The sequence below is a fragment of the Arachis ipaensis genome, chromosome B09, assembly GCF_000816755.2.
Source record: "Arachis ipaensis cultivar K30076 chromosome B09, Araip1.1, whole genome shotgun sequence".
Taxonomy (NCBI): domain Eukaryota; kingdom Viridiplantae; phylum Streptophyta; class Magnoliopsida; order Fabales; family Fabaceae; genus Arachis; species Arachis ipaensis.
In genome coordinates this window covers 57,852,081-57,859,658 of record NC_029793.2, presented here as the reverse complement: position 1 = coordinate 57,859,658, position 7,578 = coordinate 57,852,081, and positions in this window count along the sequence as shown.

Here is a 7,578-nt window from a genome sequence, read left to right as displayed (position 1 = left end):
TATTATTATTATTGTTATTATTATTGTTATTATTATTAATTGAGTTTAACATAATTTAGTATAATTTAGACAAATAATTAGGTATATTTATTATGTATGTTTATAATGTATGTATATTTGATAGGCAACTGCAGCTAATTAGTTATAATAATGGTAATGTAAGGAAAATTATATTATTGTTAAGATAGTTATGTTACACTGGTATTTATAAAGGAAATGTGATCTTGTAGGGTTCACAGATGTTGATATATGATCACTTGAAGCCGCCTGATCCGTACAACTAAATTGTTAAGGGTCACTTATGGGAGACGGGTTTTTATTATCTTTCTCATATTGGGGTCATCCAGTGTCAGTCAGCAATGATTAATGCTCTGATTGAGAGATGGTAGCCTGAAACTCACACGTTTTATTTTTTTGGTTGGTGAGTGTGCGGTGACGTTGGAGGATGTGGCAATGATTCTCGATCTGCCGACAAATGGTCTTCCGGTTACAGGACCAACCATGAGTTGTTTTGAGGCGATGGAGGCCGAGTGCTTGCACCAGTTTGGAGTTGCACCGAGGAAGGCAGACTGTAGAGGTAGCTTTATAAAGTTGACATGGTTTAGGGGTTTGAAAGATTGCATAGTATTGACTGATGATATTCACATTCAGATGTATGTAAAGTGTCACATAATGTTGTTGTTTGGAACTATTTTGTTTGGAGATAAGTCGGGTGTAGCGGTGCACTAAAAATTTCTGCCTTTGCTCCGTAACTTCGCGAGGATCATACAGTTTAGTTGGGGTTCGGCATGCCTCGCACACCTGTATAGATCATTGTGTAGGGCAACTCGTGTCGACTGTAAGGAGATGGATGGTCCTTTGACACTTTTACTTACTTGGGCCTGGATCCGGCTACCATTTCTTGCGCCGATACCCGGCAACCCCCGATTGTTTCCGATTGCAAATAGGTAAAATAAAATGATGTATGAATTGACAGAAGCACTAGAAATTGCATTTTATTTTTGACAAAAATAAGTTACTTACGAGATTGTCTTACGGCAGGTGGCGTAGCTGGGATCATGAAAACTATGCTTACCGATATCATTCCCTTCCCCACTACAGGAGGTTGTTAGATGAAATGCAAGAAGGACATGTATGTCATTAAAAACTAGTACCTGCATTTGTTTTGTCAATGAATTTATAGTTGTGTAATCATCTGATAGTTTCGGTGTGTCCAGTTTGTTTGGCAGGCCTATGACGTTGGACACATTGATCCAGACCTGATTCCCGTAGACATCCATTATAATTCTGTTATTTGGAGTGCCACGGTGCCGCTTATATCGTTCGAGTGCGTCGAGTGGCATGCAACCGATAGAATCAGGAGGCAATTTGGCTTGAGCCAAGGTGTCCCTAATCAGGAGCGAGATCTAGGTGCATCATACGATGAAGTACTAATTGGGCCTAAAAATCAAGATTGGGCCGTTACGCACTCTTTTTGGGTAATGCAGTGGACCAATCAGTATAGTCACGTTCTAGTTGATGAAATGGGTCCTTCACATTATTCTTTGGACATTTACATGCATTGGTATCGAGGAGCATTCGGCGTCCACTTGCAATTGTCGGACCTTGTAGTAGAAGAGGATCCAGAAGGTCTCCCAGTTCATAATCAAGAGAATCAACAGCAACAACCAGCGGCACCGACACCGGCACCGCCACATCCACCTTCACCTCCCCCGCTACCTCCACCGCCACTGCCACAACAGGATCTTGAGTATTTTTTACCATATGTTCCTCACACGCATCCCTCTGGTTATTTTTCACCATCAGTTCCGGTACATCAACAGTTTTGGGGTGGTCCACAGTTTGAGACAGGGGAGCAAGCCTCATTCTCTCAGCTGCTTGGTTTAATGGCTAATTCAGGAGCAGGTCACTCATATTCAGGTAATTATGCGGACATTCCCGCCGACCAGCGGGCACGTTCGGGTGGTATTACTCCAGCTAGGAGGTCATTGGTTTTGAGACCTCAGGATCGCACTTCCTCTGATAATTCTGGAGCCAGGATGTCTGTTGATTCGAGCAGGAGTGCTGAAGCCGCGGGAAGCATTATACAGAGTGAAAACCCGAGGCGTATTCCGATGAGTCTAATTCAGGAGAGTAATAAGGGAGTTGATGATGAGACTGATGACTATCTAGTAGACCATCCGGATAGTGATGGAGACCATGATGACGAGGATGAGGATGATGATGAGGATGAGGACGAGGATGAGGATGAGGATGATTCGGAGGATGACGATGACGACGATGACGTCGCTGATGATCCGGCCGGACAAGCTGATGAAGACCGCTGTGACAATCCAACGAGTGCAGGTAAAGTAAAATGTTGAGTATGTATTCTTTTTAGATTATGAATTTTTAGATGACTAGTTCAATCCTGGTAGTGTTGTATTTTGATGCCGACTTTATATTTGATTAGTTCCACTCTGCATGTGTTGTAGATTGATGCTGACTTTATATTTGATTAATTGCACTCATTACATGTATTGTAATATGATAGGTACAGCCACAAGTGAAAAAGGAAAATGCTACAATCTTAGAGAAAATCCGCCACGTCGGAGTGCTAGTCGGTATACCCCTCAGCATTTAACAAGATTGCCAAGAAGTGCAAAAAGTTATACAAAGATATGAAGTGGGCAGCAAGAAAATAATGTGTTTCATGTTGTTAACTAGGTTGTTGTTACTATTTACTATTGACTTAGATTGTTGTTACTATGTATATTACTTAGATTGTTGTTACTATTTAATATTGACTAGGTTAATATTAGGGGACATTGTATGGATCAATTATGTTACTTAGATTGTCGTTGCTTTGCTATTTTGAATCGGTTATATGGATCGATTTTGTTAGTCATGGTGTGATGACTATGTAGGTTTGAAATGAATACATATAGCAATAAATTCCTTACAATATATCGAACTGCCAAAGTCATACAGCAACGTAAATTCAGATAAAATGTAACAATAGTAACTTCTACTCTCCGGGTGCCCCCGTACTTGGACCACTTCATTGTCGACATCTACTCCAGCTGTGTCTCTTGGCACCGCATTGCTTGCATCTCCTAGGACCACGCAACATGCGAGTGTCCATCTCATTCAAGAAGAGGGTCATCTTAGGCCGACCTTTGGCTACCCGTCTGAGGAACGGATTGCCAACGAATTGAGGTCCATGATAAGCAGGCCACGTTGTAGGATTTCTCCATGATAACCTAGCCCTGTATACTCTTCGAACTTGGTCTATCTTGTATACGTCATGAACGTACACTTGCCAATCCAATCGCTGATTTGCACAGCAAGCTAGAACATGTCGACACGGAATTTGGTCAACCTGGAATTCACCACAGTCATACCATTGTTGGTGTAGGTCAACTGCATACTCAACCCCACTAGACATCTCACGTACCTCGAAGACTTCATGTTCTCTATCAAAACAGCTTACCTGTATGTTTCCCGATGCTCGCTGGTTTGCATGCAGCTTGGAGGTCACCATCTCAAAGAACACATGTCCAGCATTAATTCGAGCATCAGCCTCGGCTCTTTTTCTAGTGAACAACTCATTCAGTCTGTAAAATGTAGCTTTAACAAGCACAGTGACCGAGAGATTGCGTGCACCCTTAAGAACGGAGTTGATGCACTCCACAAGATTGGTGGTCATATGTCCCCATCTGTATCCACCATCAAATGCCAAAGCATACTGCTCACGTGGGATGCGGTCAAGCCAGTTCGTGTAGGCCTCACCCCGTTCTTTTAATCGTTCGTAGCGCATCTGGTACTCCCGTATCGTCCTCGAATATCCCACAATAAAAAACAGTCACCAATGAATCACATTCTATCGAGTCATATTTACTTAGTAAACAATGGAGTAGAGCTTGTATTTAAACTTACTGATATTGACGATGAGTTTCTGCAAGTAAGGTGCCTTGAACTTCCTCAAGAAGTTCGACTCAATATGCCGGATATAGAACATATGGAAAGCTCTAGGAGGAAACCAAGCCCCATTACTCCGATCAATAGTTGACCTGATAGAATCGTGTCGATCAGAGATAAGACCGACACCATCTCGTGTCACCACATGTTGACGCATGTTACTTAAAAAAAGTACCATGCATCAGAAGTCTCCCCCTCCACTATGGCAAATACAACAGGCACGATGTTGTTATTATCATCTTGTGAGACTGCAACTAACAAACAACCATTGTATTTACCCTACAAATGAGTCCCGTCCACCTGCACTACTGGCTTGCAATGTCTGAAGGCCCTAATACAAGGGTAATAACTCCAGAAGACTCTATGTAGTACACGGATATCAGGAACCAAGTCATCCTCCTGGTACGCAGGCATTGTTTCAAAGTGAACCACTGCTGACAGCTCCTTGTGACATATGGCCTTAAACCATATGGGCAAAGCTTCATACGATGCCTCCTAACCTCCGAAAATTGACTCAACCGCCTTCTGCTTTGCTAACCAAGCTTTACGATAGCTGATGGTGTAGTTAAAATTTGACTGGACTTCCGCAATGACTGATTTCACCTTTAAAGATAGGTCAACCTCTACCAATGGCTTAATTGCTTCTACAACTGTCTTGGAATCCAGTTTCTAATGATCTTGAGAAATTGTCGACCTGACACAAGTGTGAGTACCATTGTACCTCCTTATCTCCCAGCAGTACTTCTTCTGCATTTTCGTAACCCTGATCAGCCAATCACAATCTTTGTCGTATTGTGTACATTTAGCATAGAATATCGTCGGTTCCGACTCATAAACCCGATAGTCTACACCTCTACGGATGGTATAGTCTTTCATTGCCTTGATTACTTCTTCCCTTGAACTGAATTCCATGCCCACCGTAAATTCACCGTCGACCACAACAGGAAGCTCTGCCACAATCACACCGCAAAATATATCATTATATAGTCTTTACATTCACTATTCTATCTACATAAGAACTAGTAAATATAACTCATAATAAATAACTATTAATTAATAAAGTAATAAAATGGTATGGTCATAAACGACATACCTGCATTCATATACTGCAGAAATTCCAGTGCATTCATCGCTTCCAAGTTCAACGACCGCATGAAAGAAGGCTCTTGAAACGGCACCGAGTTTGCTAGTGCATTAGCAACCTCCACCACATCTGCGTTCATGGTGCCATCAGCTCCATCTTCGTCTTCGCCTGGACCAACGATCTCATAGTTACTTTCAAAATCCTCCTCGTTGTCACTATTATAATCTTCCAATTCAATATTTTGGTCCGCTTGAGATTGCTCGAACTCAATATACAACTCGATGCACGATATTCGGTGGTGATTCTCCATATACATTGAAAACATTTCCTGCATACTCGCTTCATCTGTCATGTATTTGGTCTGAAAATGAACGAACCCATCAAACACAAGTAAATGATACCTGTACAAAATACACGATATTCTTCTACATCTTTCTGAGTGTATCTTCTTACAAATCACACCTTTCAATTCATCCAGTGAAAACTTAAATGGAATAACATCTAATGGATTTTCACATATAAATTAAACTCCCTCATATGTTTCTAATAAAATATGTCCATAACAATAATTTTTTAATACAACTCTATCATCCATAATACTATACTACTTTAAACACTTTCAGTCTCAATAAAAACTAATCTACAGAAATAAAGAAGGATGAGAGAAGAGGAAGAACATCACCTAAATGCAGAGACTCACGGACTGAAGAAGAAGAAGAAATGGGGGTTCTGGGTACAATCTTGGTTTTATGTACGCATGACTCACCAAATCAAACGGTCCGACCGGGTGCTCAACGCTCACAATTTTCCACGCATCAGAAATCGCTGCCTTCGATTACATTGCATCCGATTTTCTTCCGGTAACAAATCGGTGGGTCCGATTATGGTGCCACCGGATTAAAAAATTTTTTTGATCCACAAATCCCTAGGACCGATTTGTGTTCCATTGGATTCAAATAAGTTAAGCCAGCATCAAATCGGTCCATCCGATTACATATGCACACCCAGCCAACAAACAAATCGGACCGTCCGATTTGTTTTCCTTTTCCACAGTAGTAAATCGGACGGTCCGATTTCATCCCCCACCAAACTCCAGCTTTACACCGTCACAGCCCTGTAAATCACTCACAATCTCCATAACGCAGGGTTACTCACACTTGGAAATCATATCGAAAAAAAAGAGCCTTTGGTTGTTTGGTTATTTTTGTTAATACTTAGGTGTTTATTTTTCTTGTTTATTGACGCCTTTTGCTTTTATTTTCTACTTTCTCTATGAGTTATCACCTTTGTTGCTTGGAGTTTGGTTGTGATTATATTGTAGGGTATAATGACTTCAAATTGAGATTGCATCATGGAGTGGGAGAATCAATTGAGGGAGGAACCATATGCGTATGAGCAACCCTCATGGCAACCACCTCCCCCATGTTACAATGAGCCAAATTCTCTCTAATGTGCATACCAAATCCAAAGATATGAACGATACCCCCTACACAATCCTCAACCACCAAGCCTTCAGAACCACACCATCCATCTTCACGAAATTTGAATGTTTATACACTTTTCCACCAACCATATGAATCATCACCTTATTACACACCACCTCAATACCCTCACCCACATAACACCTTTCAACTATACAACCTTTCTCTGCATCATTGAACCTTCTTCTTTACCTCAATATAAAGTTCTTTAACCCTTGCCCCAAAAACAACAAGACCTTCAAACTTTTCTTCAAGAGTAAGGAGAATTTCAAAAGAAGCAAGTGGAGTTCATGGCTACCATAGCCGAAGCGGTGAACCGCTTAGTCCTACTACGCTCAAGCAATCAAGATATTTCCCATGAGAAATGTGAAGGATCAATTAAGGAGTGTAGTGAGGAGGAAAATGTGGAGCCTAAAATAGAAGAAGTGGAGCCTAAAATAGAAGAAGTGGAGCTAAAGATTGAGTCACAAGAGGAGGAAGGTGAGAGGAGTGCACTAGAAGAGGTAAAGGGAGAATTGTGGGAGATTGACCAAGTTGTGAATTCCATCATTGACGATTGTTTTGTCCACATTGGTCAATCTCCTCAATGATCTTGATCAACTTTCTCCCATTGCATATGGAGAGGAGGTCGATGTGGATTTCACATAACCTCTAAAATATGACCTAAGTGATGGGGAAGAGTGTGGAGAGGTTGGTGGGGAAGGAGTTGACAACCAAGAAGTGGAGTCTACAAGAAAAATTCCATTCCAAGGGCAATTTGAGTCGGTAAGGATATCCTCAATGAACTTCATAGGCCCACATCACTTTGTCATATTGGAAACGGATCACCAACATAAGATCCTTCTTGGAGTGTTCAGCAATGAAGACATCTGTGTTGGTTGCTAAAGGAATTCGAGGTATAGGTGGTGCAAGGTTCAATTCGAAGGATTCTAAGGTTTATTTGGGTGCTTCAAAGGAAATTTGAGAGATTGTTCATCCAAGGACAAGAGCAAAAATCAATAAGAAGATGACCGGGAAACTAGAGTTTGGGACCCCGAAGGATTTTTAAAGAGA